General features: G+C 38.0%; 1 protein-coding gene across 1 annotated transcript in view; it reads left to right on the forward strand.

Annotated features, from left to right (window-relative positions):
* Positions 1 to 13,612, forward strand: part of npr2 (natriuretic peptide receptor 2) — a 71,955-nt gene that overhangs the window by 1,472 nt on the left and 56,871 nt on the right. The window lies entirely within an intron of this gene.

Raw genomic sequence — 13,612 nt, forward strand, 5'->3', positions numbered from 1 at the left:
ATTTTTAATTTGCAGTAGCTTCACAAAATTAAGTAAAATATAACTTAATGTGAAGTAAACTTCTCAATTAGATTTAAAGAAAACAGAAATTAAGACTAATCGTTATATTTACTTACTTTTCTACATTTAAATTTTTAACATTCTTTGATGGATTTCCTAACTGAGTTAGTTAACCAAGTAAGTTGGACTTAACTGAACAGTTGCATGTATTTTGCAAGTTGGCTGAAGCTTGATTGAGTATTTGAATTTGTGATAAAAAGGCATGGCACATAGAACTATTGAATCTTTAGTAATGTCAAAGAAAAAGATTAAGTCTGAATATTCATTTTTTAAAAGTTTTTTTTATAAGACTTTTAAGTAGATATGTTTTCTGTAATTTTGTTTGTTTTGTACAAACACTGGGCTTGTCTTAAGATGCTCAGAATGGCATTTTCTTAAAATGAAAACAATCCTGCGAACTTACAATTCATTGTTGTGCTTACTTTATTTATCAAACGCAATCAGTTAGCTAAATACTACAGAGTAAAGACAACTGTGACGTTAATCTGACTAACTATGTTGACTTAACTTGCTATCACTTAAAACACTAGTTTATTTCACCTGTCATTTTTAGGTTGACCTCATTTTATAAAGTAAAAACAATGGCATTTTGAGTAACCCTAACAAAAAGATATAAAGTAAACATAATGTAAGAATAGTTATACTTACTTAATTTTTCAAGGCAATCGGTTTTCTAGATTTTTTAAAAGTAAGATCAATGTGTCACATTTTACAGTGTGCTGAAGTCAAAGGTTTGATTGAGGTATGAATGTTTAAAATCTTAGCACAGTTGTACAAATATTCAAACCTGTCGTGTTCAAAGGAACACAAAACCTGCCCAGATATCACCTCCAGAAACAACTTTTAGTGTTTCTAATCCAGATTTTACAGTTACATAGTTTCCTCTCTGCATGTGCGGGTTTTGCACCTTGTCTTTGAAGTGTGTGACTTTATCTGGAAATAGAGCAGATCACCAGCTGGTTACTATAAAGATAATGTCAGCGGATGGAGAAGGAAATTCCCTCTAACTGGAAAACTGTTTAGTAAAATTATCTCACCCCTGCAGGCAGATTTATATCTCTTCTTTGAGGAAAATGTGTTTTAAGCTGTGAGGGAAGATAAATAGCTCATAAATCTATGTCTCTTTAACTTGGAGCATCAATTTGAGGTGTTTTAGGCAAGAGATGAGCTGTGCCTTAAAGAACTGTCTTATGTTTGTCTTCCCTCTGGTGTTAAAGTCAGAAAAATGTCCCAATGTGGGAAAGATAGGCCAAAAAAGTGTTCATACTGAGGACTGGATTTTAAATATATTTATTTTACATGTTGCAGAGCTGTACAGACTATGGGTCGACCGATATTGGTTTTTCAGGGCCAATACTGATACTGATTACTATTAGTTAATGAGACCAATAACCGATATTTGGAACTGATTTGGATTTATGATAAAAATGAAAATCCTTCTCTCAATATTTAGAATTTATAATATAACAAACTCCATCACAAAATTTAGTTTAAATGCTTTTAGCAAATGTTAAATCAAAACTGAAATGTTCAACATCATATACAGCAATCTCTCAGCAACTTTTTAAAAAATAAATTCCAGTAAATATTAAATAAATGAATAAATAAATAAATAAATAAAGCCCCCTGAGATTTTACAAAGTAAACGTTCCTCCCAGGCTGACACTTTCATTGCTCTTTTTAGTTAATTAAATTTTATTGGCGATCATTAAATAAAACGCTGATATAGATAATCGGCAAAATGCCAGATATCAGCCCCAGTTCAGCCGGATTGATAATCTGTCAAACCCCTAGTACAGAGTGCAGAAAGTGCAAACATTTCAGTCCATGTTGGATTTTCCTCAGTGCAGAATTTTTGCATAATTGCACATTTTCACTGTCTGTACAGCCAGGCAACATGTAAAATAGAAGTATTTGAAATCCACACTTCAGTCTGAATCTTTTTTTTTATTATATTGTTTTAAGAAATGCTGTAATCAGAGCTCCTCTACAATGAGGTCACCCTCAAAGTGAAGTTTCACCCATGCAAACAGAGGTGGACGGGAATTGACGTAGGGAAAAGCCTTTTAATTCCAGAGTTATTACAGAGGAATGCTTAGACTGTGGGCTGTCTGCTGGTTTATTGCCTGCAGGATGACCACCACCTGCGCTCTGTAAAGACAGAGAGCGACGCAGAGCTTGTGACTGAAAGGGTGCCCTCTCAGCCTAAACATGTCTTGTGTGCGTTGCTTTGCATTCTTGCTGCTGCTGTTTATTCACTTATAACAAAAAGGAAAAGTTTATTCCAGTCTGCACAGGTTTACTCTCTAAATTCTAGTTGAGATGCCTTCCAAACATATCAGATATGTCAGGCTAAATGTGAGGGAATTGCTGAAGCAACATGATACAGAATATACGCTGTCAACAATGTAGCACGAGATGATTTTCAACCCTGAAAGCTAATTGAAGAGTAACAAAAGGAGGGGAACTAAATGGTTAATAGAATTAATTTTGAAATATTTGATCAAGTTGCAAAACATTTATTTTGTTTTCAATGAACGGAGATCACAGCTGTGGTGTTGATGAGGCGTAAATCACACAGCAGAGTGGCTGTTAAATCACTTGTCACTGTTCTCGCTTTAAGTTTAATTAACTGGAAACATTGTGAGGCTGACTTCATCATTACTGCTGTTGTGAAAAGTTAATTGTGTGACTGAGAGGCTGGATTATGGCTCGTGCAGCTGAACATGTGTTTGAGCAGAGACAGAGATCAGCTAAGAATACCAGAGCTGATGAATTGACCAAGTGCATCATTAACTGCTGAAGCAAAGTGTAAAAAATGACAGATTCCTATTCCCTACCTGCCTCCGATAGTTGTAACTATCTGCTTTAGTAATGGGTTCTTATGGTGGTTTTTCCCTCTCCGATATGGCGGCAATGTTGAAGTACAATCCAGCAGCCAGTATATCTATGGGGAAAACAGCTTTGTTCAAGGAGAAGAAAACAGCAATTGTTAATCTTGCTAATTAAAATATTGTTTTTTGTCCTTTTTTGAGCCATACAAGAACAGAAAAGTAGAAACATAGGTTTTTAGTTTGAGAGTAAGTTATGTGCTGGAAACGTTGCTGTTTTTCCAGGGGCTTTTTAACCTCCAAACATGGGTGTTTTTTGGCTTCCAATGGCTGTTTTCAGCCGTCCTGTTGTGCCCAAATGTGGGATGTTTTTAGCTAACTGTCACTGTTGTTTCAGCGAGAATAGGAGGGTTGGGAACCAAAACTTGCTTCCAAATAAGAACCGAGTACTTAATACAAAGTAGCTGATATCTGTGATGAAAAATACATTTCAGTTCTGTTTATTGGTTCCTAAACGTGACAAAAAAAAAATAATAATGCAAACAAAGGCTACATGTATCTGCAAGGCCGTGACTTATTTGGCTACCTTCCAGGAACTTTTTTCATCTGTCAGGAGTCAGGACCTGTTAAGTCACATCAACAAAACAGCAAGCTGGAGAGCTCGAGTGCATGACGATCGCATCACAGCAGCAGTCACAGTGTGAAAGATGGCCCGTGGAAAACGCTTAAAAGTGAGGCTGTACTTTGCAAAAGAAAAGGGTGACAGCAAAGTGCAGTGCATGTGGGAAGTTCATCAGCAGCAAGTCAGGTTGCATGTGTAATCTAACAAAATTAATGCAGCATGGCATCAGTGTGAACGAACATGTTTGATGATTTGTGGTCTCTGAGCCCAAGTGTGTTTTTTAAACACTAATAAAGCCATTAGTTACCACTCAAACCTGTTTATAAAGAAAGCCTTTCTAAAAAATTGTATCTGTATTTCTAAATGCTGCTTTGAATTAGAAAATTGTTTGCAGCAATGGAACAGCTGCTTTAATCCAAGAAGTATTGCGTAAAATACATGCAAGTAAGTCTTTCCCTCAGATTTTACTAAAGTAAAGGTAAACCAGCAGTGGCGCCTACAAGAATGAAAATCCCCCAAAGAGAAGATAAGGATCAATAAAATAGTCAAATTCTGGGGATTTCCATGCTTTCAGAGCAGTCAGGGGTTATACCTGCCCCTCTTTACTCAAGAAAACACTGTATTATCAGTTTTGTGCCTAATTTTAACTAAACGTTACCCACAGCAGTCACATCAGACACACTAATTTTAACATTTGTTTATGGTAATACGTGACAATTTTGGAAGGAACTCACAAACAAAAGCTTCCTGCTGTCAGGAACGTCAAAACACTTGCCTGAGTTTTTTTTTTTGTTTGTTTTGTTTAGTGGGAAATTCCAAATGACGCATTTTGTCCTTAAGTTTGGAGAACATGTTGGCTCCTCTCCAGGTTCAGATAGTTCTCTGAAATACTTTACATAATGTTTAAAGTTACTGTGTCTTCAAATTGTGTCATTACATGATTGATATATTTCCAAAGTTGATGTATTCCAACATGGAAAGCCAATAATTGCCACTATCAGATGAAAGTTATGTAAAAAAAAAGTGCAATTTTGAGAAATTTGAGAAAATCTGCTCCCCTACTTTGCTTCTTTACACACAAATATGTTAATTTTGTTTTTCTCTCAAATTTGAATGCTTGTGCTCTCTAGAATTAATATTCAGAAATGCATTGCTGATCCTGATACAGGCCATTGGTGTGTTGCAAAATATGATCTTCCTAAACTCTGGGGAGCGTTTAAAGGGAATCAGGTTTGGCATCAGCTCAACATCTCAGAGCAAAGTTTGCTTCCAACCAGTAAATCTTTGAATATTGTGGTTTCTGGCACAGGGAAACAAACAAAAGTTTAAAACAATCTGTTGTTACAGTAACAACATCAACAAATAATGGAATAAACACAGTGTAAAGGTAATTAAAGGGCGGTGCGGCAATAAGGGAAAGAGGTGAAAGGTGCAAGCAGCCAAACACTCCCCTCTCCCTCCTCATTCCCGAATGAATTATGGAGCTACCGCAGTGAGCTGGAGGTCACGGAAGCTAATGGTTTTGTCAGGGCTTGTCCTGGCTCGGCATTCAGCTCACTTTTATCCCAGCAGATAACCTCCGGGCTATCAGCTCTGTAATGTCACCCGACTGCCGACTGGGTTCAAACGGCGAGCTGAGGTGGGAGAGGAAAAACCGGGGCTTTTAATGTGAACCCACACATCACTGGAGCTTTGACAGCTAACCAAGTAATTGCGTGCTATTGCAGCATTGAACACCCTTCCCACCACCTCATCTAATTCCCCAAATTCCTCATTTTAATACCTGGAAAATGCAGATGTGGAATGCACCCAAATTCACTCACTCAGATTTTCAGGAAACGTACTTGAGTGTTTTCCCATGTGTGAGACTTTCTAGTATACCTCCACTGCTTCTGACAGCTGGAAGTACTTTACATCTTAGATTCTGATTCTGCATTCAACATTAGATACGTTCATTACTAAACACCTAGACTCCTGGGGCTCCAAAAGTCTCTCCCTGCACTCTGCATGTCAATGTTTCATGGTAGTTTGATTAATTGCACATTTGTCAGGGAATGTGCACCAGTACAATATCAACTCAGGCAGGCTCTGCATTATTATGACTGTAATTTTGTGCCCTTGTCTTATTAAGGGTGCAGGCTTTCAAATCACTGCCAAAACGCTCTGGTGATGTGTTAATTTAATATGATTAAGAGTCTACAGCCATGTTAGCAGCTCTGTGAAGCAGTGCTATGGATGTATAAAGAGACATGGATACAGAATTGGTGGCGAGGCTCCATTCATTGCGGTGAAAGTTGCTTAGTGGCGCATGAAGCCAAAAAAGTTTGGCTTTATACCGGGATCATTTGCATCGTTTGGACCATATACAGGCCATATGGTAACTTATTTTCCCCTCCAGGATTACTTGTGCTCCTATATGAAAAAATGGATCCTTCCAGGAGTCCCACTTAGCCTTGCTTCCAATTGTTTCCAGTGGCCATTTGCCGTATTCCAAAAAAAATCCCCCTGCATCCCAAAAAGCATTTTCCCTTAGGCCACCATGATAAAAGGGATGTCTAAAAAAACTGTGACAGGACACCTTTAACTGCAGACATGATCAATAATGGCTCTTTCTATTATAAATTTTGAAACACGACAGGTTTTATATGTAAAAGCTTCCTCAAGCCACGAAAAGTGATTCAGAAATCCGTGACGTCACCACAATGCAAAGTCTATAAGTCATGTAAACACGGAAGTTGGAAGTTTCATTTGCTTGAATAGGTGCCTTTTTGGGGTTTCAGTATCAAGATATTATACATCTATTGTGCAATAATGCTTGAAGTGATAATACTAACATGTTTACCATGTTCATCGTCTCAGTTTAGGGTGAAAGCAACATTTACGCAAAGTTTGCTTTGCTTTGTGTTTGCTTATAAACGGAGAAATTGTTGACTTTTCAGCGCAGCATCATCAGGTTTAAATGTATAAGGCATTACATGTTGTCTTCCATGAACTTTGGATATCTGCACCAAATTTCGCAACAAACCGTTAAAAACTTGTAAATGTTCTTCGTGCAAAAACAGAAATTTGGGTGGCGCTGGAGGTAAAGTTGAGGGATCAGTAGTGGATGGATTGATCCTCTGGGCACAATAAAATTTTATGGCAGTCCATCCAATGTAGAACAACAGACACTGCCACCCCTGGAACCAGGCCTCAAGAGGTCCTAAAAACAGTCAAGCCAGTAAAACCTTTGAAGGCAAGATTAAGATTGAGGACGTCTTGTTCCTAAGCCTGAAAAATGACAACAGAAAAATTGGCACAATAATGGGGATAATCATGAATGAGATTGACACAGCGAAGTCCACTTCCAGAAATAACTTTTGTATTTCTGGAATCGTGGGATAATATTCAGTACTTGAACTTGGCAAGGAGACACTGTTTGAGCACTCAAAACGAGGACAATTTTCTCGAAAATGACAGTAACTTTAGGTTTTACAGCGACCAGTAACTCTTTAAATTTACATATGAATAAGTGAGTGTTTTAATGAGATACACTTTAAACATGTGAATCTCTCCTATTAAATGGATTTAATTTGGTAATGACATGGTATAAGACATAGTGCAGTGATACTCAACTTACAGCATGTGGGCCAAATCTGGCCCCTGATAAGGTGCCAGGTGGCCCCCCAAACATTTTCTAATCCACAATAAAAATAAAGTGATTGATGTTGGGAATTAAAAGCATCAAAATAGAGCTTGTTTACTAAAAAAGTGCCAATAAAGGAGCCCCCCCCGACACACACACACACACACACACACACACACACACACACACACACACACACACACACACACACACACACAGAGGTCTGAGCTAAGTCCGCAATGCCCTAAAATCCAGCAATGTCTAAATTCATAGAAATATCCTAAAATCCATGAAATGTCTAAATTCCCACAAATGTCCTAAAATGATATCCTGAAATTCTAGAAACATCCTAAAATCCTACAGATGTACCAAAAATCCATAAAGTCCAAAATCAGTGAAATATCCTTAAACCCTAGAAATGTCCTTAAATCATACAAATGTCCCAAAAATCTAGAAACATTCCAAAATCCTAGAATTGTCCTAAAATCCTAGAAACATGTATGGGGCTGCTGCGACTGGCCCCTGGCCTCCTGTCATTTTGCAAAAGTGGCCCCCAATCACAGCAGGTTACGTATCCTTGACAACGTGGATTTTAGGTAATGGCTTAAAAATCAATTTTTCTTATGTAGTCCCCTAACTGTTAGTCCAGCCGTGGCTTAACTCATAGAATACCACTGTTTTCAAAATCTCCAAAATTTCGACATTTCGGAAAGTCACTGTTGAGGTCGATACCACAATCCATTTTAGACTTGAAGTCTAAAGCGTTTTCTCATCGTGTAAGTGAGAATGCAACCTTTCGGCTGATCTGAAAATCCATCTCATTACTATCTCATTGTCTCCAGTTCTGTAAACTTTCATTTTCATAATGACACTCTGTCATCACACTCTCACAGTCTTCACTGAAACTGCTTTTACCAAAGACATAGTTCATATAAAAACTTTTCCAGGGTTTCCATGTATCCTTAAAAGTTTTGGAACCCATTCATCTAAAATTAGGGCCTTAATTGGTATTACTTTGACTTAAATTAAACTTTCGAAAGTCTTGAAAATGCTCAGATATGGGAAGTAATAATCTTTTTTTCTGATGTTGCATTGTAAAACAAATAAATGGTAAAATTCTTTTTTTTGTTAAAAAAATTAATTTCTTTTCTTGAGCTCCAGACAGTGAAATCTCACATGCAGATTGAGAAACACAAAATTGCCCAGAAAATCTGACATAAATGTCAGATATTTCCCACCTCTGTTAGTAAACCAAATAGATACTTTTATGATAATATAATATGGTCATAGTTTAAATGTGTTCCACTCTAAAAAGGGCTGTTTTTTTCACTGTACAAAAAAAGTCACGTTATACGTTATGATAAACATTTGGGCCAATTTAAAATTGCCATTCTTAGATTATAAAAATGGCATTTTAAAAACTTGGTGTCTTAAAAACTAAATAGCGTCTTAAAAACTTTTTAATCCGTCTTGCCTTAATCTGCAGGAAACCTGATTTCAGAGTATATTCTGTGGATGGAGTATCATTTTGGGGTGGAGGCAGAAATCTTAGTTACAGATATCTAAAAACATGAACAGAAAAAAAATCTGTGTCGCTGCCCGACCCTTGAAGAAAAGGTTCGGAGACCCTCCTCTATCTCTGGCGCAGTGTGAGACAAAAGCAGTTTTCTGAACACTGTGAATATATTCCAGCTCCCATCACATTGCCCAGTGACACTCTGGCCTCGATGCTTTTCAGTCCACACAAAAGGGAAAATTTCGCTGTATGAGAGGAAGAATAGCTCCCAGTGAGTGATGAAAAGAGTGTCTCTTCACAGAGACGCTCAGGTAGTGCCGATGTGCAATCACAATCATCCTGTTTCCTCTGAAAACACTCCCAGGATGCAACAATGGCAGACGGTTTGATTGGCTACGCGTTGTTTTCACAGATTTTGTTTTGCTAAATTTTCTCTGCAAACAAATGTTTCCAGAGGCAAAGCATTACGTTGTCTATTTCATAAGAGTTGCAAGAGCCCCACAGACAGATTAGAGCGTGAAGAAACAAAGAGCTGGAGGAAAAAGATTCGCAGAAGACAAACATGTCACAGAGTCACGTTAGAAAATCCAATCGAGGAGGCGATAAAAACACGTCGAGCGCAGTAATTGCTTTCTGTTTGTGCACTTGTATGTGATTATTTAGGGAGATCTTCTTTGTAAGTCTTTTGAGTCTAGAAGCAGTCCTTCTTCCAGCAGCTTCATTAGAGGTGTTGAATCAAGTTGGTCATCTGTGATCATTTTGTGATAGTTTGTGCGGCTGCTGTTGTGTTAAACATTAAAGAGCTTCTAAAGTTTTGTCCATGTAGAGTGTGTTGAAGAGGTTAAACATGGACATTATCACATTCATGAAGGAAGGACTTGTTGCAAGACTACAACGTGTTGCTGTACCAAATGACTGAGTGAAGTTTGCACACTGTGAAAACTTTATTTTGGCTGGGTTAGCACGGACGGTGCTAATTTTACATTCATTTTTCTGTGAGTGCTTCACAATTAAAGCTTGTCCTCGCAATGTCATGCACCTCTCCTCTCAAGATAACGTTCCAAGAAGCATGGTGATGGATGTTCAAAACATTAGCAATTATTTAACTACTGCAGACATCGCACCAGCCGTCATTATTTCCAGTAGAAGGCCATGCGTGTTATGCGAGCTATAATGGAAAGGCGAGCCCCTTATACATGGAAGCGGTCATGTATGAGGGATTTCTGCGAGCTGATAGTCCACAATGTCACAGAGGAATTGTGGATTCAAAACTTCTGGATGATCCGCTCAACTTTTGAAGAGTTATGTGATGCATCTTGTAGTGTAAAGCCATAGCATTGTGTGGCTTATAAAAGCAAAAAAAAGTGTTTAAATGGCAGTTTGTATGTATTTTATTTTAATATGGCTTTTACGAATTGCCTGAAATGAGCGTTAAAACGTTTTTGCGATAAATGGCATTTTTCTTTAAACTGACGTGTTTCCATTAGGCATATTTTATATTCGCAATTTAAATTTGCACAATTTGAGGGTTAATGGAAACCTGCCTATAGTTTGACACGTAAGGCCACTGACCAAGCGAGTTAAGAGGAACAATGTGTTTAAAAAGTATCAAAAATGGGGAGGTAATATATATCCACAAGAATTATAACAGCGTTCAGAAACAAGTTTGAATAAGAAGAATTATTTTATCTGCACAATGTGTTTATCTTCAAAAAAAACAAGTATGGAAAGCTGAAAAACATCTCCCTTAACCACTTGTATTATCTGTTATTCAGCTCCCAGGAGTTATTTTTCTTGAGGTGAGATAATTCTATGTTTTATCACATTGTTCCTCTTGGCACAGTTTTGGACTGTCATTATCTTGAAACATGGCAGACTGCTTTGTTATCGAGGAGAAAGCACTTAGAGAGCTCACACATCTGTCATCTCTATCTGTTTTTTTTGTGTTCTTTTATTTGTAGAAGATGTTTAAAACTTTTAATTTGTAGGTTCAGCATGAGAAAATCACAGCATGTACAGTATGTGCCAGTTTTTAAAAGTGCAGTAGTTCATGAGAAAATCGCAAATGTGCTATTTTGCAATGTTGAGAAATCGTTTTTAAAATCCTGGATCTTCATCAAAACCAAATGGCTTGTTCTTTGGCTCAACTGTAGAGTTCTGTCAGCAAGTTTTTGACATTTTTTACCAAATCAGACATAAAACAACCAGTACTGAAAACACTGAATCCATAGTGGTGGTAAAAATAGCACTTGATTATGTAAAATTCTTCAAACAAACAAGTGTTATGAAAATATGAATATGGGACTTAATAAGAAGCCAAATTATATAAGAAGGATATTTTCTGCGGCGTAAAGAGCCGAGCAGGAGCAGAGCTGATTACCATCCTGGAGTCTGTGAAGTGGAACAACTTGTACCAAACAATTTAATGTGCTTTTGTGTGAGGTGAAGCCTCGGCAGGTCTATATACTCTACAACTGCTACAACACAGGAGGACTTTTTCCCCCGGCAGTGTAGCGCATTTATTTTGGGAGCGATCCAGGAGACAGCAGGACTCCTTGGCATGGTGAACCATGTTGGAAGAGTTGAGAGTTGGGGTCTAAGCAGCAGCCGACTTTGGTCTAACACATGAGGAAATGTCTGCTAACTGGGAGGACTGCCTCGCAGCTGGCAGCAGCAGCCCTGACATACGCTGCGAATGGAAATAATGCTACGTTTTTTTTTATTATTCATGACTCAACAGCAGGAGGGTGTAGGTGGCAGGGTGAAGGCAGTGGGTAGACGCGCTGTCAGAGCCTGTAACAGAGGTCTTGAGTTTGATTCCTGCTGCAGCAAACTATGAAGTGTTGCAGTGTCTTTGAGCAAAAGCTGCTCATTGAGTTAAAAGTCAAAATGTCCAACTTTTTATTCAGTAGGCGTTTGGTGTTGAAACTGAATGCTTCTTTGATGCAGACTGAAAAGTGTTTGTATTACAGGGTTCCCACGGTCATGGGGAACCTGGAAAAGCAATAGAATTCTGTAGTCACATTTTCCAGGCCTGGAAAAGTCATGGAATCTGTAACGCTCTGAGCTCTTAACCATTTTTAGATTTATTTTCTAATAAAGCTTGTTTAACATCAAGCCTGAAATGCACAGTCAAGCTATAAACAGCATTGTTTTCAGGACAACCTGGGCTATAAGAATACTTGTGCTGCAAGGATGTCACTTGAATTTAATAATAGTGATGGGGCATAAAGACAAAAGTAAAACAAAAGGAAAATTGAATCTCAGATTTTTACTGAAATAACACACACAGCAATACAGAGCTAATACAGAGCTCTGTAAAAAACAGTTTTCCTAAGTGTTGGGACTCAAAGTAGAAAAATAAACATCACAAGCTTTGCCGTTTACAAACTGTTTGCGTTTCATCTAAAAAAGTCCAAGTGCTTTTTTCCCTGCTTTCTGTGTCGGGTTGTGTATTGAAATAGTCACAGTATTAATCCATTGATTACGTTCCATGTAATGCAAAACAAAAACACATAGTTATGAAAATACATTCAATTTCTGCCAATTTGTCCTACACTCTGGACCTTAAATGGAATAATTTGATGTTTTTGGGGCATTTGTTGAACGGGCTAACTGTGAGACATCCTCAGAACCACTGTTCACCCGCATCTTTGAATGATTTTTGTCTCCATTTTTGCTCCTTTTCCTGCCTGTGATGGATTTTTTTTTTCTTTTTTGCATATGTTGCAGAAGATCTACAAACCTTCACATCTGCGTTTGAATTAAACATTGGAAAAGTTGAACTCTATGTAGAGCAAAAGAGCAGAATTTCTCAGAAATGTCTAAAACTGATTTTTGTGATAGCAGCAAGCATATTGACCGGATCAAATATTTGGACCAAAATGTCTGGCTGGGTGTTGTATTTCTCTATCCAAGTGTTTCCCACTCCTTATTTTATGCTGTTGATTTCATGTGAAAATATGGCACTCGACTCTAGTTTTAACAGACACACAAAGAAGCAAGTATAGCCACAATATACGCTGTTAGGTCTAAATGTAAACAGCACCATGCACATAACACAAAATTAGGGTATTTTAACCAGAAGAAGTCACTGATCTCCCTGAACTTTCCTCCCAGCTCGCTGTGGATGTTTTTGGAACTCAACAGCTGAGGGTCAAAACATCAACACAGAGCAAGCTGAAGGGAAATTTGGGGATTTAGGTGAGCAGCAACAAAATCAAGGAGTGTATCTATGAGCAAAAAGGCTAGTAAAGCCCTGCCCACGTGCTACCTGCTCCTCCTACTGCTTCAGTGGGTTTCAAGCCCACCTCCTGCTCTCCAGCCTCAGTTAAATTCTGTCTTGTTTGTGCCTGTTGCAGATGGTGCACTGGCTCTGCACAGCCTTACATCTGGCATTTATTCATGAATGCTTACAGCTTGTTTTGAATGTAAATAATCAAATATGGCTGACTGTTGAAACTAAAAATAAACAGGTGGCCAAAAAAACTCAGATGTAGACAAAAATTCAGAGCAGTGTGTGAAGTCCTGTAGTGTAAATTTGGCCCTTGACTTTGCACTGAGAGCATGTGAAATTTAACACTTTAACTTAGCACACTGCAAAAAAAGATCCATCTTACCAAGCAGGGCCGGACCATTTGGCGAACAAAGTCTAATGAGAAATCAACACAAATAAACAACTTAGATTGTTAACATTAATTAATAAACAATATCACAGTATGTGCAAATTTGCACATTTTCAAACTTTTGCGCTCCTTTTTTTCATACTGCACCCTAGATGACTTTTGGCTTTTCATTTTCTCTTACTTTAATGATCTCTACATACACTCCACTCCACCATACCCATCAAGGCTTTAGCATGTTATGACTGTGATAAGTGTTGCAGATGGACAGACCCTTCTGCCTGTACTTGGTGTTCTTTACACCCGTATTTGTGTATGTTTTCTGTGAGCTTACGG

The sequence above is a fragment of the Plectropomus leopardus genome, chromosome 20 (genome assembly GCF_026936395.1).
Source record: "Plectropomus leopardus strain MGB_pleo_1.0 chromosome 20, ASM2693639v1, whole genome shotgun sequence".
Classification (NCBI taxonomy): domain Eukaryota; kingdom Metazoa; phylum Chordata; class Actinopteri; order Perciformes; family Serranidae; genus Plectropomus; species Plectropomus leopardus.